This window comes from Mastigoproctus giganteus, chromosome 14, assembly GCF_048544385.1.
Source record: "Mastigoproctus giganteus isolate SK-2022 chromosome 14, ASM4854438v1, whole genome shotgun sequence".
NCBI classification, from domain to species: domain Eukaryota; kingdom Metazoa; phylum Arthropoda; class Arachnida; order Uropygi; family Thelyphonidae; genus Mastigoproctus; species Mastigoproctus giganteus.
This window is the reverse complement of record NC_143588.1, coordinates 30,918,081-30,933,487: the sequence shown is the minus strand read 5'-3', so window position 1 is coordinate 30,933,487 and position 15,407 is coordinate 30,918,081.

The window sequence follows — 15,407 nt, the reverse complement described above, 5'->3', positions numbered from 1 at the left end:
TAGCCATAATAAAGCATGAAGATATTTTTATTGTTATTATTAGGCATATGGCGCAAGGGAGACGAAGGTTTATGCTGCACCAGCAAAAAAAAAAAAAAATTTCTGAATTACCCCGAGAGAGAGAGAGAGAGAGAGAGAGAGAGAGAGAGAGAGAGAGAGAGAGAGAGAGAGAGAGAGAGAGAGAGAGAGCGCGCGGGGGATTTCCCCAAGAAAGAGAAGAATCATGATATCCAGCTCAGGACCCTGGGTGTGGCAAGCCGATACTCATCAGATGTGAGCCCCTGGGATTAAATATGAAAATCAAATAGGGCACAGAAAAGTGAGACATAATTTGAATGTATATTTTTATTTAAAAATGCTTTTCTGGCATATTTCTATGCGATCGCACTAATTAAAGTAATTATTAAAGAAAAAAAAAAACTTCAGGCCCAAAAAAAAAAAAAAATTCTCATACCCTCTTCCTCTGATTGGCCCTGTCCAAGACTACAATTATCCATTAAAAAAATAAATAAATAAACAGAAGATATATTCTCTCTTCCAAATTACCAACAAATTGGTCAGTCGTTTTACAGCAATTGAGCTATTTAATTTTATTTAAAGCAGCCATATGAACCGAGTAGGAAATAACTAGAACCCGACGATCTAATGGTAACGGTGGTTATTTGCTTTAGAACCAGCGAAGGGCACTGGCGTAGGAAAACATATGAAACCTTCCCCCCTCCCCAAATCAGACCAGTGTCCCTACATTAGGGCAATGTCCAAGTAAAAACTGGTTAAAAAACAACAGCGAGAAAGAAATAATACTATTCTTACGTTTAAGCTAATCCAATGCAAAGGTAATTCCAATGGATGCTGGGGGAAAAAGCGAATGTTGGAAATTAAGTTCAATTCACTAAAGCCATAAAAAGAAATGTTCATATGGACACTTTCCTTTAATTCTCGTGATATTATTGTCAGCAGTGCTATTCAATTGATTTTCATTTTAAATCATGCCCTCATGGGTCGCTCTGTGGTTATCAACACCATGTGCAAAATGCCTAGATTCTAATCCAATAAGAAAACACACTGGTGTGCAAAATTTAAGGACCAGTCAGGTTTCCACCTAGCTTCTCATAGGAGTGGCCTGGATATGGGAAAAGCATACCAAAGCAACCTCGTGAGGTACAGAAATGATGAAGGAAACAACACCGACACAACAACGGAAACAAAACGGTACAGAGGGACTTTATTCAAAAATGGCAACATAGTACTGGCTGCCATGATACAGATACATCACTGCCAAAGATGGAACAAATGGAAGAGGTAGTCCTCAGTAGGAGATATGGCCACCCCTAATATCGCTACAGGCTTTGCACCGCCTGTCCATACTTAGAACAATGTTGATAAGTTCCAGCGTCCATTCCTCTGTCAGCGCAATCATTTTGAGCTGGTAAACATTTTCTGGTGGGTGTAAATGTGCCGCTAGGCGTCTCCCGAGAGCGCCCCATTTGTGTTCAATGGAATTTAGATCTGTCGGAGGAACGAGCAGGCCAATCCATACGAACATTGTCCCCACTTTCCAAAAGCATATCAACAGCTGCAGTGCGATGGTGTGTGGCGTTATCATCCATAAACACAAAATAGGGGCCAATGGCAGCTCAGAACAGACACACCAGGGGAAGGATTACCTCAATACAGAAGCGTGCACCGGTTACAATACCGCCTTCCAGTATCTGGAGTTGTGAACGTCCATCCAAGATAACGCCTCTCCAGACGAGAACTCAACCTCCATATCGATCCCTTTCAGTGGTGTTTGCGGGGTGATACCGTGTGCCAACCTCTCGCCAGATCAGCTCACGTCAAGATCGCTGCTGAGACTGAATCTACTCTCATCAGTAAAGAGCACCTTACCCCATTGCGCTGCTGTCGTCCTTGTGTTCTATGCTCCACTGTAAACGGTGTCTCTGATGGGCAGGTGTTAAAGGGACACAGCGTACTGGCCGTCGGGCAAACAGTCCACCTTTGTGGAGTCACCTGGCCACAGTAAACCGCGATGTCCTAAGTCCTGTGCAGCTGGTTTGCAATGGATCCCGCTGTCTGGCGTAGGTCCCTCTTGGCCTGTAGCAATATATAGCGGTCATCATTGAGCGTTGTTTTTCGTGGACGACCACCACTGGTTCTTCGAACAGCTGTACCTGTCGTTCTGAAGGCCAACCACGCACGTGACACGATGCTATGGGCGATACCGAACTCTGCAGCCACACTTCTCACCCTTCGACCTTCCTCGAGCTTCTCAATTATTCGACCCCGGGTAATGTCATCCAGATGTTGTCTGCTGGCCATTTCGTTGTCTGTAGCAGTGTATGACACCAATTTAACGTCTGTAACAATCGTGCCCACCATTCGCTAATTTGCACTTAACTGCTGAACTGCTGCTTTTATCTGTTTATGTGAGCCCCCTCTCATCACGATTAAAATTTTTGCATGTGCACTAGCTTTCTACTGAAAGCTAGTGCACTAGCACAGTTATGCAAACCGCAACAAGCTGATTCGTTTGATTTTGTGGTTGTAACCTTTAGAAATAGTGTTGGTCCTTAAGTTTTGCATACCAGTGTAACTCGAGCAGATGTGATCAACTTTTTCATAAGGTGGGGGATACAGTCGATTCTAGAGGAAGCTGCTAGGTTTTTATATCCCGGAAAGAGGGGTTTTCGTTCAGTAAAACGGGTAAATCTATCACCTACAACTAAAGAAAGAAATATAAAGCTTAGGTGGCTCTGTAAAATATTCATTAGCTTTAGATATCACACTGGCAGTGCCACCTGGAATTTAAGACTAATAGAGTGATAAATTGTACAGCCACCTCCTCACCATAATCTTGAATGGAAATGCTGGTGAAATGTAAGACAGAGATTGTTCAATATCACCTTCTCAAATTCTTCCATGCTATAATAGATAGCTGAAAAAAATAGTGGTAGAATTTGGTGATTGGACGGTTTTTTGGACAGCTGAGAATTGATATTTCGTAAAGTATCGTAGAAAGCAAATGAATATAAATCACCATTATGCCTGGCATTTGTGGATTATGAAAAGACATTTGACTAATTCCCTCCATAAAGTATAAGGCAATGTTTCGGACACTGGAAAGACAGGGAACAGATACCAATTACATTATGATTTTGAAGAAAATATATGCGGACGCTGCCTCGTTTATTAGACTAAACAAAAACACTAGCAAGTTTAAAATTGAGAAAGGAGTTTGACAAGAAGACATAATATCTCCGAAGCTGTTTACTGCTGTCCTTGAGGAAGTTTTCAGAAGATCAGACTGGTCGCAGAAAGAGTCAATGTGAACGGACAGTACCTAAACCATTTACGATTTGCAGATGACATTGTGGCCATAAGCCATGATCCCAAAGAATTAAAGATAAATATTAATCAGTTATGCAGAGTTAGTAAGGATTTTCGACTAAAGATGAATATGGCTAAAACAAAAGTAATGATGAACAAGCATGCCACAGAAAGGGAAATAATGATTGAAGGAGCAGTAATTGAAAAGGTGGAGTCATATGCTTATCTGGGAGAAGTCATTCGCTGTAATAATGATAAATGGCTGGAAGTCAAGAGAAGAATAAATTTTGGATGGATAGCATTCAGGAAATATAGTCACATACTGAAGAGCAATATCCCAGTTTGTCTGAAACGTAAAATATTGAAACAACATATACTCCCCACCATGACTTATGGAAGTGAAACTTGGGCACTCACCAAAAGAAGGGAAGAGAAGCTGAGAACTACACAGCGAAGAATGGAACGAATTATATTGGGAATCAGACTGTTAGATAAGAAGAGAAACACATGGATTAGGCAACAAACTCAAGTAAAGGACATTCTAATCAAAACTAAAGAACTAAAATGGTCTTGGGCAGGACACATAGCTCGAAGACATGATGACAGATGGACTAAGAAAATAACAGAATGGTACCCAAGAGGAGCTAGAAGAAAACCTGGAAGACAAAGGAGGAGATGGATAGATGAAATTCATGAGTTTGTGGGAAGTGAATGGATGGCCAGTGCTCAAAACAGAAGGAACTGGAAAGTTGCTGGAGAGGCCTTCATCCTGCAGTGGATTGAAAATGGCTGATGATGATGTCCTGACTATGAAGACTTGAGATATATTCTGATCACAAAGATTATTAATTTGCCAAAGGACCAAGAACATATACTAATTCATATCCATGACAATTATAAATACTTCACCACTTTTGCACAGGAGTCTTCAAACAGACGAAGAACATTAAGGGGCCTAAACCACCAAGACAGAGACTTGCAACCACCAAACTTGAGCCAGATTCTGGGCACCCCTCTCCAATAGTATCAACTACCGAACTCATCGAAGCTCAAATGAATTGACATCCACTTCCTTCATCCAAGTTCCATCGGGCTGTCTGCAACTGAATTTCCAGGCAAGATCAACCAGTACCTAACGTCACTAAAGACTCCAAAACCCAGACACTGGAGACACCATTAGCTTTTCTGCCACAAGCCGATCAAACTGAGCACTCTAGCCTGGTTTTCTTTTACTCTCCTCCCTGGCCAAGGGAAGGTGATTGGTTCCTGTCTCCTATCCCCTGCCACCCCTTTCTTCCACTTGGTGAGGCCTGGGCCTGACTTTCTGGGATCGCCTTCTCTATCGTCCTCATACCTCTGTCTTTTCTCCCAGCCTTCAGTCTCCCACCTACTCTGTCTATCTCTCAGTGTACACCCCACAATACTTAACAATTAATAACGTCCAAATTTAAACCATGCTTACATTACTCTTGGCCTTTTATATTCTAGCGTTAACCCCCTCTTTTTATTTTTTTATTTATCTATTTTATTTTTGATTCTTTTTTTTTCTTTATTTTTTTTTACATAGACCCTTGCCACTGAAATCTTTCGAAACTAGGTGTCAGAGTACAAAAATCTACCTGACCTGCCTCCCCGGGGCCAAGTGCTGTAACGGTGGGTCCCAACAGGGGCCCTACGTCTAAATGGTCAGAAGAACAACAGTACACAACACTATACATCCTTTCACTCCCTAACACTTTTTGAATCTCTGGCCTTCACAGAGTTCTGTGCTACACAAACAGAGTACACAACGTGGAGATGGGGGAAACCCCTGGTGCGGTCAGACAACAAACACATTTTGAACTTGATATCTGGGGCTACCTACCCTATCGGCCCATATTTCTATCTTCTCTCCCCAGTCTTCAGTCTGTCCCCCGTTCTATCTTTACGCTAGCAAAAACTCATGCACCAAAAAATTTAAACATGTCAAAATTACCTTTTACGCATACGTCGGTCTTGCAAATTCAAGCAATATCACCCCTACGTCAATGCTTCTTTTTTTTTTTATAGGTACTAGCCGCCGAAATCTCAGGAAATTAAGCGGCATGACCTGCCAGAGTAAATATAATTCTACTGGGTTGCTGGTCTTCCTCCACGGGGCGAAAGTAGGGCAACGTTGGGCCTCAGCAGGGGTTCAGCAGCTAAATGACCAGAAGAACAAGTACCCGACATTACAATACATGTACTATATCCATACACTTTTAAATCTCTGACATTTCGAGCGAATTGGAACACCCACAATGAAAGCTACGCGGAGATGGCAGAAACCCTTGTGGCACGTGACACTAAATACACTTTGACATGTAGACATGTATAGTATCTTATGTAGGACGGCACCTGAACTAAAGTTCAACTCCGTCTTTGTACACTGTGATGGTTACAGAGCACTGTAACAGGCCAGAAATGTGTGTAACGTTATGTTCATGCAGTGTGTGTGTTGTTGTGTTGTTTAGTTGTTTCTGGCCGTTTTGTCACCAGGCAGGCGATCACCTGGAAAGCCTGCCCAGTGTCCGTCTACACCACAGGGATGTAGGCCACAACTGCGCAGGAACCATGGCCAACCTCAACGGTCACGTACTGAAATAAGGTTCTTTTGAATGGCTCCAAACCCTACCTGGACAGGTAGGGTTTGGAGCCATTCAAAAGAACCCCGTGCCAGCAAGCCGGCAACAGCACACACACACACACACACACACACACACACACACACACACACACACACACACACACACATTCCCAGGAGACAGGACAGCAGAAGACAAAGAAATAAGGATGAGAATAGCATAAAGTAAAAAAAAATAATAATAAAAAAAAAATATATATATATATAAGAAGAAAAAAAAATAAAATTAAAAAAAATTAAAAAATATATATGTATAAAATAAAATAAATTTTAAAAAAAGAAAAAAAAAAGTAATATAAAATCTTTATCCATTTCTTGCCCACATCTTTATGCAGTGCTGCCCAAAGTGGTCCACAAAGAGAAAAGGTAGATTGTCAAACAGAAGTAGTAATGTCATTCAATCATGATCGGCAGGAACAAATTCTAGATATAATTCTGAATTCTGTTAATCTGAAGTGGTGTCAGAAGTCTCTGGTCGATGACGGTATCACTGAACAGAGGTTTAGTTGAAGAGAGTCTTGATAAAGTCAGAGAAGTGCAGGCAGCATCTGTTAAAATCTTTGCGTGTTCTTGAAAGCCACAACAATTTTGTATACTCTGGGGTTACTGCTTCCCATATGTAGTACTTTATATTTGTTAATGTTCAACTTCATTTGCCACCTCTCAGCCCATCTGCTCAACTTTTCTAGATCCTGTTGCAGCAGTGTACTGTCATTAGCGTCCTTAACAAGGCTGCCAACCTTCTACAAACTTGGACATTAAGCTTGATATACTATCATCAATATCATTTATAAATACAGAAAACAACAATGGACCCAACACTGAACCCTGAGGGACTCCACTAAAAACATTAGTCCACGATGAGCAGTGTGCATTGATTACCACTCCCTGTCTTCTCGCTCTCAATCATCCCTTTATCCACAGCAGGATTTGTCTCCAATGCCACACTGCTCAAATTTGTTCAGCAGTCTTCCATGTGCAACAGTATCAAAAGCCTTGCGTCAACCTTTGACCCTTCTTTGTGAATTGGAGTCACATTTGCACATCTCCAGTCCATGGGTACCTCCCCTGAGTCCAAAGAAGCTCTCTTAATTATGGCTAAGTGTTTGCTTATTTCCTTTGCTGCCTCCTTTAATATAGCTGGATAGATTACGTCCATCCCGGGTGCCTTTTTTATGTTTATCTTCAACAATTTCTCCTCCGCTTTCCTCTCAGTTATTACAATATCATATAGCTCACTGCCAGAGTTTAATTCACCTCTGGCATTGCCGTCCCTGAATAACTCCTCATGTGTTAATGTAGATGCGCAATTATCATTTAGTTTGTTAGCCACCTGAGCAGGATCATCAACTGTTGAACCATCAACATCCAGTGGACCAATCTGATTCATCCCTTTCTTTCTAGAGTTTACATAAGTAAAGAACTCTTTGCTGTTTTTCTTTGCATCCTTTGCCAAAGATTTCTCATAATCTTCCTTCGCCTGCCTAATCTCCTTTGTGGCTTGGTTACAGCTCATGTTATATCTATCATATGCTTCCATGTCACTTATTAATTTATATGTATCCCATGCATTTTTCTTCTCTGCCATATGTCTCATTAGTTCATCTAACATCCATTTAGGCCTAAACCTTGAACAATATTTCTTGTTGGTATGTAAAGCCTAGTAGCTTCCAAGATAAATTCTTTGAATGTTTCCCATTTTGAATTTGCTGTTGGTAACATCATCAGTTGGTCCCACCATATAGAATTTAAATACTGTCTCAGGCCACCGTAGTCATCTTTACGAAAGCAAAAACCCTTCCCTTTACCCCTGATGGTAGTTACCTCTTTGAGTAAATCCCACTTCAGCACACTGTGATCACTGCCACCTAGTGGTTCTTTTATCTGCAGATTCTTAATGCATGAAGAATCACTACTGATAATCAGTTCAACAGTATTACTCCCTCTAGTTGCCTCCCGAACATGCTGATATAGAAAATAATCGTCCAATAAATCCACAAAAGTCTTGCTTGTGTGTGAGTGACCAATCCACAAATTGCAGTCAATATCCGGAAATTAAAATCCCCCATTATTAGAATCTCTGATTTACTGGCCCACTCTATTTCCATGTACAGTTTCTTATCATACTCATCAGCGTCATAAGACCTATAACACACTCCTCCTCTCAATTTTGATCTCCCAATGCCTATGCCAATACATACATACATACATTTACGGAGACATGTATATTATAGATCTTTCAATATATCCGGGCAATAGTTCACATTCAATGAAGGCAAGCTCCAGGGGTTTTACCAGACTTTATTTTCTGGATGGCTCTACCAATTTCTTCCAGAGATGTCATCTTCCCTGTCCGACGGGAGGTATTGCTCAATGTCTTCTGCTATGAAAACCTGTTCTGGGGTGTTTTGTTCAGGATTTACCTCAGTGATAATTTGGTATAGTATTTTCTCTACTGTGGGTGTGTCGCTAGTTCGTCGTTTACAATGCTCCATCTTCAACAATCGAGTTGATAATATTAGGAGTGGTCAGTCTTTGCCTGACCAGCTTTTGGATAAGTCCTGAAGGGCTAATGTTGCCTTCATTCTGTACAAGCAGTCTCCGATATCTTTGTTTTTGACGGTAAATAGCACTGATATATATTTTCGTCTGTGCATCTTAAATTGACTCTTGGAGAGCTGCAGAAAGTTCCAGCCAACCACTTCTGCAGGCTCTTTGGAGGTGTTTTCCATTAGCTATTAGTTGATTCCAGAGCGTGGTATGCTCTCCAATCCACCATGGAACGTTCTTAGGGTAACGCTTCCTTTTTTTTTTTTTTTTTTTTTTTTTTTTGCCATAGCAGCTTGTGAAGCTTTCTGTAGTAGTTAGGTGGCAAGGTTGGATTTCTGAGCAGCATTCAATTTGTAAGACGGTCTTGTGGAATTCGTGCCAAGGATTGTTGTATGGTGGAATCGAATACCTCCCATTTCGCCGTTTTACAGCATAGCGAACAGTGTCGCTACATTGTATATGGAGATTAGGCTAGATGGAAAAGGTAATCACTCGTCATCAAATAGTCATGTACTGTCCAGTTGTGGATGCGCTGACTAAATAGCATAATGCAAATGTGAATATTGCAAATGTGATCTTGTTTACCCCCAATATGTATGTCAGGTCCTATGTATATCTCAACGTATTTAATATCTTTGATATTTCTTATATCTTGAGAGTGCATAAAATTGTATGTTTAAATAAATAATGAATGAAATGAATATGGATGTGTTGAGCCAGAGAAGCCGAGGTTAAGTCACGGTGTTATCAACGTTGGACTGTCTCACGGTGGAGCAGAAGATGGTTGGCTGGTTTGGCCTGTTATCGAGAAGGAGGTCATGAGATACAAGAGAAAATCTTCGACCATTGCTCCTCTGGAGTCAATATTACGCATGCACTTACCACGGTTTTATCATAGTGTTCACTTGGCATTTGAATCTGACGCAATTATGGTTGGTTGCAAGTAAATCCAACACTCTGTCAAGTTCAGTCAGGTGAGGTGAGTCAGGTGAAATATTCAGGGAGTACTGAAAATATGGCAAGATAAAGTGATTTTCTCAAAGTCGCTTTCAAGGAAGGTCGCTACTTGGGGTGTGGTGCAGAGAGACTGCAGCCTCGTGACAACGATACATGGGTTTTTTATTGATAGAGGCAAAGCTATTGCCATTAGGTGCTTGAACCTTCCTGTAAGAGCTCGGATATTCAACCACCCGACCACTAGTGCAAAAGGGCTCCCGGAACAGGAGCACATCTATATTATGTTCACGTAGCACTGGGCGTAGTTGTTTCCTATCGTTTGTTTCCTATCAGAGCAATGCAGGTTGAATTTCTTCTCATCCAAGAAAATAACTGATTTCCAATGCTCGGGAGTCCATTTGATATGCTCTTTTTTTTTTTTTTTTTTTCATCACAGGGAATTTATTTTATTTTATTTTTCTTATTTTATTTATTTATTTATTTTATTTTTCTTATTTTATTTATTTATTATTATTATTTTTTTTTATCATTATTTATTTATTTATTTAATATATTTTCTTTTTCGCCACGGGGAATTATTATAATTATTTATTTGTTTATTATTATTATTTTATTTTATTTTATTTAATATATTTTCTTTTTCACCACGGGGAATTATTATAATTATTTATTTGTTTATTATTATTATTTTATTTTATTTTTTTTTTTTTTTGCACCACGGGAAATATATTTTGTTTTTGTTTTTAGTTTATTTAATTTTTATTTATTATTTTTTATTTTATTTATTTATTTTTTCCCCTCTCTGGAGTATGCCCCCAGAGAAATCTGGCCCACCTTTTGGCAACATCAGGTGGTTCAGAGTCTCGTATCGAGACAGTACGTGCTCCATTGGGACTGGCCCACCTTCCCGTGGTGTGGACGAGTACCCAGAATCATCTGTCCAGGTGACTGATGCTTCTGGGTAGCCAAGAGGCCAGAACAGAACAACAGAACACACACACAATACACATAAACCGACGTCACACACATCTGGCCCATTTGTAGTGATACTGTTCTTCACAGAGATACGAGGCGGAGTTGAACTCACGTTCTAGGAGCCGCCCTTTACAAAAACACATGTCCACATTTGATATGCTCCTTACACCAAATTAATCGGGCCTTTTTCATGTTTTGTGTGAGGAGGGGCTTGTTCTTAGGACGACGGGCTACAAGTCCGTTTTTGAAGAGACATCTTCTGACTGTTACTGCTCAAGACACTCTATAAGCAATATGACGGGAAGAACATCCTTCCTCACGTAAAGCAACACTCTTTCTTCGTGGCGTCAACTGCACGTGACTCGCCATCCTGACACAAGCAAGGAATGACTGCAACTCTTGCAGAGCGTGCTTAGCTGAAAGTAACAGCTGATGCAATATTACGTCATCACTACGCGTGTCCATCTTATCTGATGCAATCTGTAAGAAATATTGCCATATACTTATGTTATTCAGACGACAATTACAATTTTAAGGGGTGATGCACTTCTTTTGAACACCAGTGTATATATAAATGTCACAATGACATAAATCCTTTAATCACTGCCAAATTATTGACGCCATAGAAAAACCAATGACACTAATGACAAGTCAATTGAGAGATTCTCTACCGCATAGTTGCCAAAATAAAGATGCAGGGATTTGTACCACAATAATTTTAACAGTCAATGCTAGTCTCCTTTCGTCTATACGTAACCGAAACTGTTGAATATTAGAATACTGAATGATGCCTGAAGATCAATGCAGGTCGCTGCCACCTAAGCCTTTATCCCAAAGGCTAAGAGGATTGCACTGATGGTGGGCAGCATATTCATAACTGTAGCTCTACGAAGGGAAGGGAGGTTTGAATTGCAGTAGTGCTGGTATGGGAGCAAATGATTAATAAGAATTGGAAGGAGTATCTTCTAAAATAGACTAGAGTCTTGTGTTTCACGAGGGTTGGAGATTGGATTTTTAGCTGCTGTTTCACAAGATAGCCTCTCTAAAATGGAAGGAAATATCTAATAAGCGAATTGAATTGAAAATCACAAGAAGATATAGATATTGCTCAGACATTTAATAATAAATTGGGGTATGCTTTCAGTCACACAGTCCTAGGAGCAGGTATGGAATTTAAGACTGAAATCATGCTCTCCTGTTATTTTGATTGTGGGCAATACATCAGTTTATGTTACTTTCGACGGCAACTACCCACCTAGATGGTAATTTTCACTTGCCCGAAAAAAAAAAGAAAAAAAAAAAACTGCAGCTATTATCAATCCACTGCAGGATGGAAGCTTCCTCAATGATTCATGTTGAAGGAAATGGACCATAATCTCCCACGCTGGTCCAGTGCGGGTTGGCAGATAACTTGCCCGAAACAGAGTAACAAATCAAGCTAACAGCAGCTGTTGGGGTAAAATCGAAGATATTTCTGAATATGGCAGTTTACCTTATGAAAATTTTTGACCAAATGCTGTCGAATTGTTTGTGATTTCATATGAAGCAGCTCTCTTAAGCCAGCATGCATTATACATGTGTTGTGCACGAGATTTGGAGTAAGATATTCTATCGGATTATAGCATTAGTTGTCTTCGAAGTTTTATGTAAGTGCTGCTTTACATTGAAATTCATAGTCAGGTGTGCGATCCACCACACCTGATCCTGACATGACAGTAATCCTTTTCGAAGCAGCATATGACGCAGCTCTCTTAAGCCAGCATGTATTATATACACTGTGCTGCCACTGTATTAGGTACACCTACCTAGTAGCGTGTTGAGCCTTAAAAACAGCCTGAATTCGTCTAGGCATGGATTGAACAAGATATTGAAAATGTTGTGCAGGAATGGAGTACCATGCAGACATGAGTGTGTCACGCAGTTCCTTGAGATTCGACGGAGGTGTAGGCTTGCAGCGAACAGCCCTTTCCAGCTCATCCCAAAGATGTTCAATAGGATTGAGATCCTGGGACTGAGCGGGCCACTGCAGCAAAGAAAAGTCATTGTCATGTTCCTGGAACCATTCCATAGTAATTCGGGCTTTATGCACAGGCGCATTATCCTGCCGGAAGTAACCATCTGACTGAGGATAAATTGTCAACATGAACGGATGCACTTGGTCAACAACGATGTATAGGTATTATGTAGTATTCAGACGTGAATCTATGGATATCAATGGGCCCAACGTGTGCCAAGAAAACAAACCCACACCATAACATTGCCCCCACCACCTTGCACAGTAGTCGTCAGACATGACAGGTCCATGGATTCATATTGTTTTCGCCAAATTCTGAGCCTTCCAACAATATGATGCACCAGGAACTACGACTCGTCAGACCAAGCAACTGCTTTCCAATCCTCGATAGTCCAGTGCTGGTGGTGTTGCTGTGCCCACAGAAGGCATGCTCTCTTGTTCTTCATTGATAACAAAGGTATGCGATGTGGCCGTCAGCTGTTGTAGCTCATTCGCGACAAAGTGCGACTAGTGGTCCGTTGAGATATTTTGTTCTGCGCACCAAGGTTGTATTCTGACGTGATGTGTGATATTGTAGCCAGTCTGTTTGCTTGCACAATTCTAGCCATCCTCCTCTGACCTCTCTCTCATCAACAAGCGATTTTCTTCCACAGGATTGCCGTTGAGAGGATGTTTTCTGTTCGTTGCACCATTCTCGATACACCCTTGAAACTGTGGTGCATGAAAAGTTTAGGAGAACTGCCGTTTCAGGGATTCTTTGTCCAGCACGTCTTGCACCTGCTAGCATGCCACGTTCGAAGTCCGTTAGATCACTTCTTTTCCCCATTCTTGCTACGGTTTGTACGCTTAACTGATACTAGAAAGGTTGTTCTGCTGCATTTATATCCACAACTGTGGTCATGTGACTTGCAACGTTGTAGGACAAATCATTTGTGTGCACAGCAGCCGTGTACCTAATAAAGTGGCAACAAAATGTATGTGTTTACTTACGTATACACATATATGCGCAAATCTACAGAACAGAAACACAAATACATGCAGGCACACCCACTGTACATGCGCATACATACAAACGCCTGCATGTAATCACACTCACGAAAGCGCCACATACATCCATACTGCATATACATTAACATATATAGATATTGAAATATGCAATGGATATAAAGAAGAGATATGCACTGTCCAGTCAAAATACAGTTCTATGACCACTACCAGTGTTTAACAATCTGCTATCCCTTCCCGTCTGGTGGCACATGTATTGCAGTGAGAACCGGTAAATTTGATACAACAGGGCCGTGGCATGCGGTCAATACGAAGTTCTTGACCGACAGGATCAAGGGACGCGATCTCACGGACTTCAAAAAATGGATGATTATCGGGTACCAGTCGAAGCGTGGCAGTATAACTGAAACTGCGAATATTGTGAGTTGTTCGCGGAGTGCTGTAATTAAAGTACATAACGTCTATAAAAAAAAATTGAGTGTGTTCTCTGGTCGATTTGCTGTTTGCTGGACAAAAAACCCAATTTTCCGTGAGAAAAAAACCATGCTACCCTCACCGAGAACGACTAATTCAGCGATGTTGTGAAAATGACCCTTCAAATTCCTCAAGTCATTGACAAGATTTGAACGGAGGTCTTTTCCTCCCAGCGCGGGCAAAACGGTGATTATACTAACTGTGCTACCAACAAGGGCGTTTCCAAGACCACGATCCAACGAACCCTTCTGCGTACGAAGGGTTCGTTGGTCCAGCGGAGTAGGCATCTGGTCAGTCTACGGATCCTTACTACCACCCATTGCCAAAGACGCCTAATATTTGCATCTCAGCAGCGTCAGATGAATCTTACCTTCTATGTCGTGTGGACGGTAGATGGAGGGTAAAGACAAACTACGAAAAGATATCACTTTTTATTTTATTTTTATTATTATTTTTTTATTAATAACAATATACACAACAGGTAACCATTAACAGTGTATCTGAGAGCAGAACAATGAAAAGAGTTGATAACAATAATAAGGAATCCAACAATAAGATAAACATTGATATAGATTCAAATATTAAAATCATATGTAGAAAAGAGGTATGCATTGTTGTTGGGATGGAATTTTACGACACATAGGCTGCCAGGGCCATTTGTGTCTTTCAAATGGTTAGTACGAAATACTAAATTTATTGAAATAGGTGTTACATTTTATGATATATACCTATACAGTTTAGGAAGGTAAAAAGTTCTGTTTTATTAGGATCATCTCCGAGAATCTGCATTAATGATAATGATGACTGTGATTTAGTAAATGATTTAAAGGTGTTTGAACGGATATTTAGAAACTGAGGACAGTCTACTAATAAATGACGAACAGTTGGTTGTACATGACATGATGAGCATTGGGGAGCGCTGTCATTCATTAATAGATACAGGTGAGTGAGGTGAGTATGCTCAATTCTTAGCCTACCTAAAATTATTTCATCACGCCTGTTTTTTCGGAAGCTGGAGAGCCACAGATTCTGGTTTTATTTGGTAGAGTTTGTTTTCTGGATAACCTTTCCAGATTAGTAACCAGCTATTATAACATGCTTTACGGATAATGTGTTTGTAATCTGTATATGGAACTTGAAAGGTTTGAGAAATAGTAGTTTCTGGTGGTTTGGCTGCAAGATCTGCTCTTTGATTGCCGGTTGTCCCAGAATGTCCTGGGATCCAGCAAAATGTCACAGTTTGGTTCGACTCATTACGAACAAGTAACTTGGAATGTATTTGCTTTATTATAGAGTGGGAGGAGTTGTTACTACTAGTTATAGCGGTGACAACACTGAATGAGTCAGTGTATATTAAAACAGGGGTAATTAAAGGTTCAGTAATCTGATGAAGAGCTAAGTTTATAGCGTAAAGCTCAGCAGTAAAGATACTGAATTCTA